Source organism: Pseudophryne corroboree, chromosome 3 (assembly GCF_028390025.1).
Source record: "Pseudophryne corroboree isolate aPseCor3 chromosome 3, aPseCor3.hap2, whole genome shotgun sequence".
Taxonomy (NCBI): Eukaryota; Metazoa; Chordata; class Amphibia; order Anura; family Myobatrachidae; genus Pseudophryne; species Pseudophryne corroboree.
The window spans coordinates 545,676,836-545,691,535 of record NC_086446.1 but is presented as its reverse complement, the minus strand read 5'-3'; the positions used below and the strand labels follow the sequence as shown (position 1 = coordinate 545,691,535).

The 14,700-nt window shown below is 45.8% G+C and overlaps 1 protein-coding gene across 1 annotated transcript in view; it reads left to right on the top strand.

The window, feature by feature from the left end:
- Nucleotides 1–2,259: 2,259 nt before the first annotated feature.
- Nucleotides 2,260–14,700, top strand: part of FASN (fatty acid synthase) — a 162,333-nt gene continuing 149,892 nt past the window's right edge. Inside the window, exon 1 of the mRNA XM_063961239.1 lies at nucleotides 2,260–2,550. The gene's annotated coding sequence lies outside the window, so the exon portion shown is untranslated. The remainder of the gene's footprint in view (nucleotides 2,551–14,700) is intronic.

Genomic DNA, 14,700 nt, shown 5'->3' with positions numbered 1-14,700 from the left:
ACTGGCATAGTGTAACACCATTTTTATTGCACACAGATACTAAACAATGAATAAAAACCAAGGTGCAAGTTTGACTCTCACTGTGTGGATTGTGTCTACTGGCAACAGCAGACTAACAAGACGGTATGTCAACAATAACCAGGCGTGCCTAGATCATCCCTTTGGCTCATATATTGCATGTAAATCTGGCTCTTGTGCTAGCCAGTGCCTCCTGAGCCATTTACCTCACCACACGTCCCTGTTATATTCCCCCTCGGGTGGTGGTGTGGACCACCACCCAAGTGGGGATTCTGGGCTTCAGGCGGGATTCAGACTGCCGGTATTTCACAGAGTGTCAGGATTTTTGCGGCGGTATCCTGACCGCCGGGATCCCGGCAGCCGGCAACTTGATTGCCTCCCATCTCTGAGCAGCAGTGGTCTCCTCTGCCTGTGTGGGTGAGGGTAGTATTCACACTGATTTTGCGCCCCCTCCGGGATTTGCTCCTGGCTAAGGAGCTCACAGTTTCCCTTGCCCAGCGCAAAGTGCAGCAAAATACTTTTTTCTGGATTATTTTCTAAAGGGGTGGGGTCACACCTTCTGCAATTAGGCCATGCCCCTGAAAAGTACCTGGGCCCGGCCAGGCTCTCTAGTGCCCTGGCGGCGGTCCCTCCATTTCCATTTCTAATTTTCCACGGGGGATGCGATGTTGTCAGATGTATCCAGAATTTGGTTCCCGCAGCTGGCATTAGCCCATTGTAGCCTATGGGTTACAAATTTAGCCTGCAGAGGGTTCCCCCGGAACCCACCCTAGCAATGGGCACGCCACCGCCTGGTGGCACCAGTCCTGCTACCATTCTGAACACATCGTAGATATGGGCTCCCTTCAACTGTTTATTAATACAGCAGACTGGTGTAACCGCATACTACAATGCCATTCTAGACGCTAATATTGCACCCAGATCACACGGCATGTGGAGTATAGATAAATAGACCCTTTAGTCTCTTTCAGTATAGTTTTTACAGTGATTTATTCATTAATGTGTGAGTGGAGGTATGTTAGCATCAGTAATCTCTACCCCCCATCACCTCCTAGGTATCCGGTCACTAGGTCGACCACACTTAGGTCGACAGTGTCTATTGTCTACTGTCACTACAGTAACTAGGTTGACAGGGTCTCTAGGTCAAAAGATCGACATGAGTTTTTCACAATTTTTTTTTTCTTTTTTTTAACTTTTCCATACTTAACGAGTTTAAAAAAAAAAAATTGGTTTCGTTTTCTCTGTACAGTGACTGGGAACCCCAATTAATGCACCGTGTCCCCTCGCATGGCCTGTTTCGCTCGCCAAGCTTCGGACAGGGTGCATCGCTCCGCTACCGCTGCGCTCGGCACAGGTTACTTTTCCCAATCGTAGTCCACGTGGATCGTTAAGTATGAAAAAGTTCAAAAAGTCACGATCACGAGACGCCCCTGTTTTCCATCACTATTGGGGCATGCCCAGTGTTCTGTGAGCTGCTGGCATGCCCCCAGCCCCTCTGTCTCCCCTGCTAAGCAGAGCAGTGCGTGACATGAGCCTCCCACTGTGGCCCACGGGTGGGACAGCGGGACAGTCCCAAAACAACGGGACTGTCTCACGTAAATCTGGACAGTTGGGAGCTATGCAGCACCTAACTGCCATCACAGGCTGCGTTTGAAAAACGACAGTTAGGAGCTGGTTGGTTGGCACTTTGGGGTCTATTCATGAAGCAGTGAAAAGAGTGGAGAAGTGAGCCTGTGGAGAAGTTGCCCATGGCAACCAATCAGCTGCTCCATACAATTTTATAGTATGCAAATTATAAATGTTACTTCAATGCTGATTGGTTGCCATGGGCATCTTCTCCACTAGCTCACTTCTCCACTCTTTTCACTGCTTCATGAATAGACCCCTGTATCTCTGTTCACTTTATCTCTCGCCAAGGCTTAGTACATAGACCGCTAAATCTCTCTGGCACAGCATTTAAAATATTTTATGATGCTTCAGTACAGAATATAACACTATAATAAAGTCCTATTGTCTGCGTGATGTGCATTTTAAACGTTCACGTTCCCTTTATATATGAATATTTTGTATAGAATGCATGTGTGTCGTTTCTGCAAAAGCTTTTCCCCTCAGGTTATGACTCTCACCCTTGTCTGTCTCTCCTCCTCACATTTGGGGAGGGGGGTGTGGAATCACCCCACGGCCGAGCCCCGATGCCCGGCCTCCCCTCTCATTGGATGCTAGCAGGGAAAAGCTGTCAGCCCATGTGGCGTGGCCGGCATAGGATGTCTGTCATTTAAATAGTGTGAGGAACGAGAACTAGTAGAGGGAGACCGAGAGGAGGAAACCCGGAGACAGAAATCACACGGGAGAGATAGCAGGGAGGGGAGAGAGATCACACGCAGGAGGGGAGAGAGATCACACAGGAGGAGAGGCAGAGAGGAGGAGACAGCTGTAACCTGCTGCATCAGGAGGGATAATAATACCTGCTCAGGCATTACAGACACCCGGGAGAGACATCCTCACCAGCAAGGCACAAGATCTTCTGCAGAGGTAAGTGCCCCTTCCCTTTCATGCCTCCATTATAAAGGGCGGATGCAGCAGAGATGAGAACTGGGGCACATCATGCCAGCTCACCCTGCGTATATACAATGGAGGAAGATGGAGGGAGGAGAGAGACAGCTCTACCACATAGGACAATGCGCATGCAGAGATGTTCCACCATCTGTCTCCTGCCAGGGATGGACCACTCTGTGGTGGGGATGGGTACACAATTACAGGGCAATTAGAGGTGGGCATGCATGTCAGCACATGGCACGCCGGCCGGGTTCCTAGGTGGCTTTATGTGAATGTGATGCAGTTTGGATCGCATTTGTTAGGTAGGATCCTCAGTGTTCTCTCATCGGTGAGAAGTCGGCACTTCACTGCTGTTTTCATGGCCCAGTCAGAAGTGTTATGTAGAAGGCGGTCATTGGGAGCATAGTGGTCTGATGCTTCCATGCACAGCTGTGGGTGGAATGGTCAGTAAATGTAAGGATAGAAGATGACCTCGTCACTCTCTGCAATGTATGATATAACAGTGCTCGGGGATGACCTTACTGCTGTGCACAGAGCACAGTCACTGAATGGATAGATCACACCTGAGAGATACAGCCCTTCTCCATTGCTGCTGCAGAACTGCTTTATTGCAGGCAGAACTTGGACCTCTTGCTGCTTTGCAGGGGTCATTTACTTGTGTATATTTGGATTTAGGGTTAGATGTTATATTTGGTAATTTTACAACTTGTGTGTAGATGACAAATATTTGAATAATGAACATTTCTGAAAGTGACTGTATGGGGGATATTCAATTGTTTGAAAAGTCAGTTGGGTGTCTGTTTTTTTCCTATCTGATAGACAGGAAAAAAACAGACACCCAACCGACTTTTCAAACATTTGAATTCCCCACTTAGGGGTTTATTCATGAAGCAGTGAAAAAAGTGGAGAAGTGAGCCACTGGGGAAGTTGCCCATGGCAACCAATCAGCTTCTCTGTATAATTTTATAGTATGCAAATTATAAATGTTACTCCAGTGCTGATTGGCTCTTCTCCACTGGCTCACTTCTCCACTGTTTTCACTGCTTCATGAATAGACCCCTTAATACATTGCCATGTGTAACACATCTGATTGTTCAACAAGCTTGATACAGTGTTGCAAATACCATTGAAACCCAAGCATGGTTGCACAGTCCATTAAATGGCTACATACACACTAACATTTTAAATGTTTCATGGTAAAATACAAGTAAATGCATATATTTTAATTTTATGTTTTGACTTTAACATGCATCTAAACAGGAAGTTGATGTAGTGTTCAATCCAAGCACACTTATAATTAGGTTCACCATTCATTCCCATTGGGAGGAATGGAAGTTTTCATCCGCATTGGTGCACTATAATGGGACAGGAAGAGTGTAAACTAATGTAAGTGAAGAGAACATTCTAATGCCACTTTGTATGGCCTCATTTGGTGCAAATTTATTTTTGCATCTATTTAAGTAAACATGATTTAAACGAAACTACATTATTTGACATCAGTGGGTATGTGCTTTATGTTATTGTGACTTACTGTAGTTGTAGCCTATACTTATTAGGTGATCTATAATATGCCAGACCATAAACAACATGTAGTACTATAATACAGAGCAGTCCTGTGCAATGCTTTTTTACCTTATTCAAATAAATCCTGTGCTGTGAAACTATATGCAGTACATTGTATTATATTACCTCCTTATTCTCCCATTGCAGTTATTTAGGATGAGTTATTTTATTGGCGTTAAAAACACATCACATACAATAGAATGTACTTTATACTGTGATGTGATCGCTTCTTGTTCCTATAGACAGTATCTTCCAAAATTGTCCTTTTTATCATGTACACATTGGTCTTCTGCAGTTATTCGTACTTATTTTTCCCCCATTGTTATAATTTTGACTGACTCTAGTTTATTGCTAACTAAGGCCCAGATTTATCAAGCTTTGGAGAGTGATAAATTGCAAGTACCAACCAATCAGCTCCTAACTGCCATGTTACAGGCTGTGTTTTAAAAATGACAGGAGCTGATTGGTTGGTACTTTATAACTGTGCAATTTATCACTCTCCAATGCTTGATAAATCTGAGACTCAATCATATATTTAAAGGGGAACTCCCATCAATTATTATTTCAGAAGAAGCAGATTTCCCCAGCTACTAGATCCACCCATTTACCCATGTGATGCTGGTATGTGACAACCTGTTGAGTGCACCCTGTACCCAGGGCCAGATTAACAATGGGGCGGATGGAGCTCCAGCTCCAGGCCTCCACATAAAAATAGGCCCATCATCATGGCAGCATGATGATTACTAGCCACCAGATGGCCACATGGTCGGGCATAAATCATAACTATTAAGATTGCATTTCTATTTTTCTCACAAAATTATGCATTTTATATATTTGTACATATTTAGGGAGACAGCTGATATTGTAGGGGATGTACACGCCCACATGTCTCTGGCCACACCCACACAGCACTGATCACACATCCCCCATTTCTCACAATAGACCCTTGAATATTTTCAGCTCCAGGCCCATGTGGCCCTTAATCCGGCCCTGCCTGTACCATAGGGATACAGAACATGGAACCCTGCAGTCTTACTAGTTGAGGGAAAGGCAGACACTGTGATAAATACTAACTTCTGCAGTGCGTTTAATGCAAACAATGGTCACTTTATTATGTATACTGCGGAAGTCCAATTATGCCAATGCTCAACCTTTTCCTGCTCCATAAAAACTAAATATAGTAGCTATAGGTCTTATTAAAATTACTCGTAAATACTGCATTTTATGTACAGTCTCTCAAATAGACTAAGCCAGTACAGAGATGTCATATATGATCAATGTATTACAGGGTGCAGCATATAATTTGCTAATACAATCACTTCCTATCCCAATGAGGTAATCGCTTCATCCCCTCCATCACATGAAGGTCTACGCAGTACACAACAGAAGGCTTTGTAGGCCACGATTAATCCTCAGCTGAATCCTTTCTCTGCATAACATCAGTGCCTGTATCTCCGTAGTGAAGGTATTTTCCTATGGTATCTAGAAGCATGTGCATGCTAAGATGGTGTTCGGCCCCTTATGCACTGAGACACAAAATGCCTTCCGTTACAGTAGGTGCTTGAATCAGGCTCCCATTCTCCTGGTGCACTCCCATGCACAGTTATATGTCCTAGCAAGACCATGGGAAACAGGGCCCCGTTGCTAATTCAACAAAGCTTTGTGTTCATTTCAGATGGAGCTTGAAGGGGTAGACCCCTCCCTCCTGTATTGCCCGTCTGATGGCAGGGTCTCTCTTTTATGCTTTTATATCAAATAATACTTTATTAGTCAGCTTAGGAAAATCTGTTTTCAGTTATTCTAGCTACCATCCTAATGTGTGGCAATTCCCAGAGGTACTCTGTTATTAGGAGGCTGCGTTACAGTACCAATGTCATTTTATAGCTTGGCTGTTTATATTTCAGCAATACTGTATACTATTTCCTAATGAGGGCATTCGAATTTTGGAACAAGATATGACAGCTAATGTAGATCAACCCTGCTTCTATTTTATTCTGTATACCTTAAGGTGCTTATTTCAACATGACTTTTTATAACTAGTAATTAAACACTATCAGTATATTTCTGCCAAAAGAATATTGTTATATACTAAAGCATTTTCATTTTGATATTTTTATTATAATTGCCAAAAGAATATTGTTATATACTAAAGCATTTTCATTTTGATATTTTTATTATTCAAAATATTTACTAATTGTGCCCTCAAAGCTCACAGGTAATTCCTAATCAATGACAAAGAATGGATAAAGGAGAGAAGGAAGAAGGAATAAACAGAAATTCTAGTAGACTAAAAAGCCAGAAGATGCATATATGCTGTATTGTTTTGTACACAGTCATCTAAACCAGTTCACAAACTCGGTCCTCAAGTAGCACTAATCAGTCCAGTCCAGGTTTTAAAGAGCTCTTAAGACAGATAATGAAATCATATTACCTGAGGTGCTAATTAAGGGGGAGATGTACTAAGCCTTGGAGAGTGATAAAATGGAGAGAGATAAAGTACCAACCAGTCAAATCACAGGAGCTGGTTGGTTGGTAGTTTATCTCACTCTACTTTCTCTGACGTCCTAGTGGATGCTGGGGACTCCGTCAGGACCATGGGAATAGCGGCTCCGCAGGAGACAGGGCACAAAAGTAAAAGCTTTAGGATCAGGTGGTGTGCACTGGCTCCTCCCCCTATGACCCTCCTCCAAGCCTCAGTTAGATTTTTGTGCCCGGCCGAGAAGGGTGCAATCTAGGTGGCTCTCCTAAAGAGCTGCTTAGAGTAAAAGTTTTGTTAGGTTTTTTATTTTCAGTGAGTCCTGCTGGCAACAGGCTCACTGCATCGAGGGACTTAGGGGAGAGAAGTGAACTCACCTGCGTGCAGGATGGATTGGCTTCTTAGGCTACTGGACACCATTAGCTCCAGAGGGAGTCGGAACACAGGTCTCACCCTGGGGTTCGTCCCGGAGCCGCGCCGCCGACCCCCTTGCAGATGCCGAAAAGTGAAGAGGTCCAGAAACCGGCGGCAGAAGACTTTTCAGTCTTCATAAGGTAGCGCACAGCACTGCAGCTGTGCGCCATTGTTGTCAGCACACTTCATAGCAGCGGTCACTGAGGGTGCAGGGCGCTGGGGGGGGCGCCCTGGGCAGCAATGATAGTACCTTATTCTGGCTAAAAATACATCACATATAGCCCCTGGGGGCTATATGGATGTATTTAACCCCTGCCAGGTCTCAGAAAAACGGGAGAAGAAGCCCGCCGAAAAGGGGGCGGGGCCTATTCTCCTCAGCACACAGCGCCATTTTCCCTCACAGAAATGCTGGTGGGAAGGCTCCCAGGCTCTCCCCTGCACTGCACTACAGAAACAGGGTTAAAACAGAGAGGGGGGGCACTTATTTGGCGATATGACTATATATATTAAAATGCTATAAGGGAAAAACACTTATATAAAGGTTGTCCCTGTATAATTATAGCGTTTTTGGTGTGTGCTGGCAAACTCTCCCTCTGTCTCCCCAAAGGGCTAGTGTGGTCCTGTCCTCTATCAGAGCATTCCCTGTGTGTGTGCTGTGTGTCGGTACGTGTGTGTCGACATGTATGAGGACGATGTTGGTGAGGAGGCGGAGCAATTGCCTGTAATGGTGATGTCACTCTCTAGGGAGTCGACACCGGAATGGATGGCTTATTTAAGGAATTACGTGATAATGTCAACACGCTGCAAGGTCGGTTGACGACATGAGACTGCCGGCAAACCAATTAGTACCTGTCCAGGCGTCTCAAACACCGTCAGGGGCGTTAAAACGTCCTTTTACCTCAGTCGGTCGACACAGACACGGACACTGACTCCAGTGTCGACGGTGAAGAAACAAACGTATTTTCCTTTAGGGCCACACGTTACTTGTTAAGGGCAATGAAGGAGGTGTTACATATTTCTGATACTACAAGTACCACAAAAAAGGGTATTATGTGGAGTGGGAAAAAACTACCTGTAGTTTTTCCTGAATCAGATAAATTAAATGAAGTGTGTGATGATGCGTGGGTTTCCCCCGATAGAAAATTATTGGCGGTATACCCTTTCCCGCCAGAAGTTAGGGCGCGTTGGGAAACACCCCTTAGGGTGGATAAGGCGCTCACACGCTTATCAAAACAAGTGGCGGTACCGTCTCCAGATAGGGCCGCCCTCAAGGAGCCAGCTGATAGGAGGCTGGAAAATATCCTAAAAAGTATATACACACATACTGGTGTTATACTGCGACCAGCGATCGCCTCAGCCTGGATGTGCAGCGCTGGGGTGGCTTGGTCGGATTCCCTGACTGAAAATATTGATACCCTTGACAGGGACAGTATTTTATTGACTATAGAGCATTTAAAGGATGCATTTCTATATATGCGAGATGCACAGAGGGATATTTGCACTCTGGCATCAAGAGTAAGTGCGATGTCCATATCTGCCAGAAGTTGTTTATGGACACGACAGTGGTCAGGTGATGCAGATTCCAAATGGCACATGGAAGTATTGCCGTATAAAGGAGAAAAAGACAACGTCTTTTCAGCCTCAGTCCTTTCGTCCCCATAAGGGCAAGCGGGCAAAAGGCCAGTCATATCTGCCATGGGATAGAGGAAAGGGAAGAAGACTGCAGCAGGCAGCCCATTCCCAGAAACAGAAGCCCTCCAGCGCTTCTGCCAAGTCCTCAGCATGACGCTGGGGCCGTACAAGCGGACTCAGGTGCGGTGGGGGGGGTCGTCTCAAGAGTTTCAGCACGCAGTGGGCTCACTCGCAAGTGGACCCCTGGATCCTACAAGTAGTATCCCAGGGGTACAGATTGGAAATTCGAGACGTCTCCCCCTCGCAGGTTCCTGAAGTCTGCTTTACCAACGTCTCCCTACGACAGGGAGGCAGTAGTGGAAACAATTCACAAGCTGTATTCCCAGCAGGTGATAATCAAAGTACCCCTCCTATAACAAGGAAAGGGGTATTATTCCACACTATATTGTGGTACTGAAGCCAGACGGCTCGGTGAGACCTATTCTAAATCTGAAATAGTTGAACACTTACATACAAAGGTTCAAATCAAGATGGAGTCACTCAGAGCAGTGATAGCGAACCAGGAAGAAGGGGACTATATGGTGTCCCGGGACATCAGGGATGCTTACCTCCATGTCCCAATTTGCCCTTCTCACCAAGGGTACCTCAGGTTCGTGGTACAGAACTGTCACTATCAGTTTCAGACGCTGCCGGTTGGATTGTCCACGGCACCCCGGGTCCTTACCAAGGTAATGGCCGAAATGATGATTCTTCTTCAAAGAAAATGGACGATCTCCTGATAGGGGCAAGGTCCAGAGAACAGTTGGAGGTCGGAGTAGCACTATCTCAAGTAGTTCTACGACAGCACGGGTGGATTCTAAATATTCCAAAACCGCAGCTGTTTCCGACGACACGTCTGCTGTTCCTAGGGATGATTCTGGACACAGTCCAGAAAAAGGTGTTTCTCCCGGAGAAGAAAGCCAGGGAGTTATCCGAGCTAGTCAGGAACCTCCTAAAACCAGGAAAAGTGTCAGTGCATCATTGCACAAGGGTCCTGGGAAAAATGGTGGCTTCTTACGAAGCGATTCCATTCGGTAGATTTCACGCAAGAACTTTTCAGTGGGATCTGCTGGAAAAATGGTCCGGATCGCATCTTCAGATGCATCAGCGGATAACCCTGTCTCCAAGGACAAGGGTGTTTCTTCTGCGGTGGCTGCAGAGTGCTCATCTACTAAAGGGCCGCAGATTCGGCATTCAGGACTGGGTCCTGGTGACCACGGATGTTAGCCTGAGAGGCTGGGGAGCAGTCACACAGGGAAAAAATTTCCAGGGAGTGTGATCAAGTCTGGAGACTTCTCTCCACATAAATATACTGGAGCTAAGGGCAATTTACAATGTTCTAAGCTTAGCAAGACCTCTGCTTCAAGGTCAGCCGGTATTGATCCAGTGGGACAACATCACGGCAGTCGCCCACGTAAACAGACAGGGCGGCACAAGAAGCAGGAGGGCAATGGCAGAAACTGCAAGGATTCTTCGCTGGGCGAAAAATCATGTGATAGCACTGTCAGCAGTGTTCATTCCGGGAGTGGACAACTGGGAAGCAGACTTCCTCAGCAGGCACGACCTCCACCCGGGAGAGTGGGGACTTCATCGGGAAGTATTCCACATGATTGTGAACCGTTGGGAAAGACCAAAGGTGGACATGATGGCGTCCCGCCTGAACAAAAAACTGGACAGGTATTGCGCCAGGTCAAGAGACCCTCAAGCAATATCTGTGGACGTTCTGGTAACACCGTGGGTGTACCAGTCGGTGTATGTGTTCCCTCCTCTGCTTCTCATAACCAAGGTACTGAGAATTATAAGACGTAGAGGAGTAAGAACTATACTCGTGGCTCCGGATTGGCCAAGAAGGACGTGGCACCCGGAACTTCAAGAAATGCTCACAGAGGACTCATGGCCTCTGCCGCTAAGAAGGGACTTGCTTCAGCAAGTACCAGGTCTGTTCCAAGACTTACCGCGGCTGCGTTGACGGCATGGCGGTGGAACGCCAGATCCTAAGGGAAAAAGGCATTCCGGAAGAGGTCATTCCTACCCTGGTCAAAGCCAGGAAGGAGGTGACCGCAAAACATTATCACCACATGTGGCGAAAATATGTTGCGTGGTGTGAGGCCAGAAAGGCCCCACGAAGAAATTTCAACTCGGTCGATTCCTGCATTTCCTGCAAACAGGAGTGTCTATGGGCCTCAAATTGGGGTCCATTAAGGTTCAAATTTCGGCCCTGTCAATTTTCTTCCAGAAAGAATTGGCTTCAGTTCCTGAAGTCCAGAAGTTTGTCAAGGGAGTATTGCATATACAACCCCCTTTTTGTGCCTCCAGTGGCACTGTGGGATCTCAACGTAGTTCTGGGATTCCTCAAATCACATTTTAAACCGCTCAAATCTGTGGATTTGAAATATCTCACATGAAAAGTGACCATGCTGTTGGCCCTGGCCTCGGCCAGGCGAGTGTCAGAATTGGCGGCTTTGTCTCACAAAAGCCATATCTGATTGTCCATTCGGACAGGGCAGAGCTGCGGACTCGTCCCCAGTTTCTTCCTAAGGTGGTGTCAGCGTTTCACCTGAACCAGCTTATTGTGGTACCTGCGGCTACTAGGGACTTGGAGGACTCCAAGTTGCTAGATGTTGTCAGGGCCCTGAAAATATAGGTTTCCAGGACGGCTGGAGTCAGGAAAACTGACTCGCTGTTATCCTGTATGCACCCAACAAACTGGGTGCTCTTGCTTCTAAGCAGACGATTGCTCGTTGGATTTGTAGCACATTTCAACTTGCACATTCTGTGGCAGGCCTGCCACAGCCTAAATCTGTCAAGGCCCATTCCACAAGGAAGGTGGGCTCATCCTGGGCGGCTGCCCGAGGGGTCTCGGCATTACAACTCTGCCGAGCAGCTACGTGGTCGGGGGAGAACACGTTTGTAAAATTCTACAAATTTGATACCCTGGCTAAAGAGGACCTGGAGTTCTCTCATTCGGTGCTGCAGAGTCATCCGCACTCTCCCGCCCGTTTGGGAGCTTTGGTATAATCCCCATGGTCCTGACGGAGTCCCCAGCATCCACTAGGACGTCAGAGAAAATAAGATTTTACTTACCGATAAATCTATTTCTCGTAGTCCGTAGTGGATGCTGGGCGCCCATCCCAAGTGCGGATTGTCTGCAATACTTGTACATAGTTATTGTTACAAAAATCGGGTTATTATTGTTGTGAGCCATCTTTTCAGAGGCTCCGCTGTTATCATGCTGTTAACTGGGTTCAGATCACAGGTTGTACAGTGTGATTGGTGTGGCTGGTATGAGTCTTACCCGGGATTCAAAATCCTTCCTTATTGTGTACGCTCGTCCGGGCACAGTATCCTAACTGAGGCTTGGAGGAGGGTCATAGGGGGAGGAGCCAGTGCACACCACCTGATCCTAAAGCTTTTACTTTTGTGCCCTGTCTCCTGCGGAGCCGCTATTCCCATGGTCCTGACGGAGTCCCCAGCATCCACTACGGACTACGAGAAATAGATTTATCGGTAAGTAAAATCTTATTTTATCACTCTCCAAGGCTTAGTACAGCTGCTCATAAGTTACATGTGGCCAAGCATGGATATACTTAAAACCTGGTTTGTTATTGCTCCTTTGTGAACTTAGGCCCAGATTTATCAAGCCCTGGAGAGTGATAAATTGCACGGTGATAAAGTGCCAATCAATCAGCTCCTAACTTTCCTTTTTCAATCACAGCCTGTAACATGTCAGTTAGGAGCTGATTGGCTGGTACTTTATCACTGTGCTATTTATCACTCTCCAAAGCTTGATAAATGGGGACCCGAGTTTGGGAACCACTGATCTAAAGGGTGGTCTTCAGTATGCCGACTGACGGGATTCCGGCGCACAGTATACCGGCGCCGGCATCCCGACAGCCGGCATACCGACACTTATTTTCCCTCGTGGGGGTCCACGACCCCCCTGGAGGGAGAAGGGGCTAATTTGCGCTCGCCACACTGTCGGTAAGCCGGCGGTCGGGCTCCCGGCGCCGGTATGCTGGTCGCCGGGAGCCCGACCGCCGGCATATCGTAGTGAACCCGATCTAAACCATTCAGGGTTTTGCAGAACTACATTCGGTCTTATGCAAGAGTAACACGTCTACTTCTTTTCAAGCCTTCAGATTGGTTTGTCTGAGCATATTAGGGATTTTGTCTGTTTCTAATGATCAATAATGTCTTTTTTAGTATTCCAATAATAATCACTTGTTTGTCTTGCACAAAAAAAGTCAGCAAACCAAGAAAGCACTCTAATGGGCAAAACCATGTTACACTGCAGGTGGGGCAGATGTTACATGTGCAGAGAGATTCCGATTTGGGTGGGTTATATTGTTTGTGTGCATGGTAAATACTGTCAGCTTTTATTTTTTTTATCTCATTCTTGCTGCACATGTTACATCTGCCCCACCTGCAGTGCACCTGGTTTTGCCCATTAGGGTGCTTTTTTGGTTTGCTAACAAACCTGAATAAGGCCCAGTGACTGTTATAGGCCCTACACACTGGGAGACATCACTCAAAGATATGAACGGTATCTCGTTCATTAATGAACGAGATACCGTTCATATCTTTGAGTGTGGAGGCACAAGCGATGAACGATGCGCGGCCCCACGCTCATTCATCACTGGTGCCCCGTCGGCTGTGCATGCAGGCCAATATGGACGATCTCGTCCATATTTGCCTGCACTGCTACGGAGCCGGGTGACGGGGGGAATGAAGAAACTTCACTCCCCCGGTCACTGACCCCCCACCGCCGGGACGCCCGTCGGTCGTATCCGCCGTCGGGCAGCTCGGCGGCGGATCGGCCAATGTGTAGGGCCCTTACGAGTTATTTCTTATATGTCACTGATCAATTGCACTTGGTTTAAGCAAGACTATAGTACTTATAGTCAGGTAGCTGAATTTATTGCTCCAGGATACCAACAAATAACAGGATACATTCACACCCATAATCACACCCCAAATAACCATATCTCCCACAGGTGCCTTTTTGGTTTGGAAGACTCCTGTTCGTCTTTTGTGTTTTTCATAGATAGTTATGTATAAAAATTAGTTCAGTGTCTGTAACCAAATCCAGCACATGTTATAGTGAGTTTTCACTCTGTTATTTGCATAATCAGTATCCCACTCCATTTCATTCGGCCCTATAGGTTAATGACCAAGAAAGGGATAAAATAGATTTGTTTAGTTGAAGATGACCAGCTAATGTTCCATGTCGTGTTACGCTATACAGTTTATCTGATCTGGGCAAAGTAAAGTTCAGCCCACAATATTCCCTTGGTTTCAACAAAGTAACAACACTCTCAAATAAATACAGTCCTTCTCATGGCCACTCAATGGCTGCGGCACGTGTTGAGGTTATATTTGGAGGACTGTATTTTCTATCCTGCCATTTGGTATTTTGTTTATTTATTAAGACTTTAATGATTCTTCTGGAGCTCAGTACACTATTATTTTGAGGTATTTAGATCAGAAATGGTCCATGTGTCTGTTATTTAGAACAGCTAATATGTAAGACATTGCTTGCATGGTTTAAATAACAGAATAGTGCTGTAGCTCACAGAAACCAGTCACACATTAGATTTCATTTATATATATATTTTTTTGAATAGAGTATTTTTATTCAACAGAATGGAAGAGTTACAGACATTTCAGTGTATACCGGGAGATCCGGGTGATGTTATATAACATTTATAGTTTGCATAGCCTCGCCACACCATATACACACAAGTTTAAACATGACCGGCAGACATAAGGCTATCTAATAACAACCCACCAAAACAGTTTTTTTGAAGTCTGAAAGTAAATGTCAACACATTCGTAAAACATTTTAAAATTTCTCCCCAAACTAGCTCAATTAACCCCCCAACTATAAGGCCAGATACGGCCTAGTGCACCAAACAAAGGTGCCTAAAATAACCATAATTATCCAAAAAAACACAAAAAAAAAGATAGATAAAATAAAATAAATAATAATAAACAGAAACATA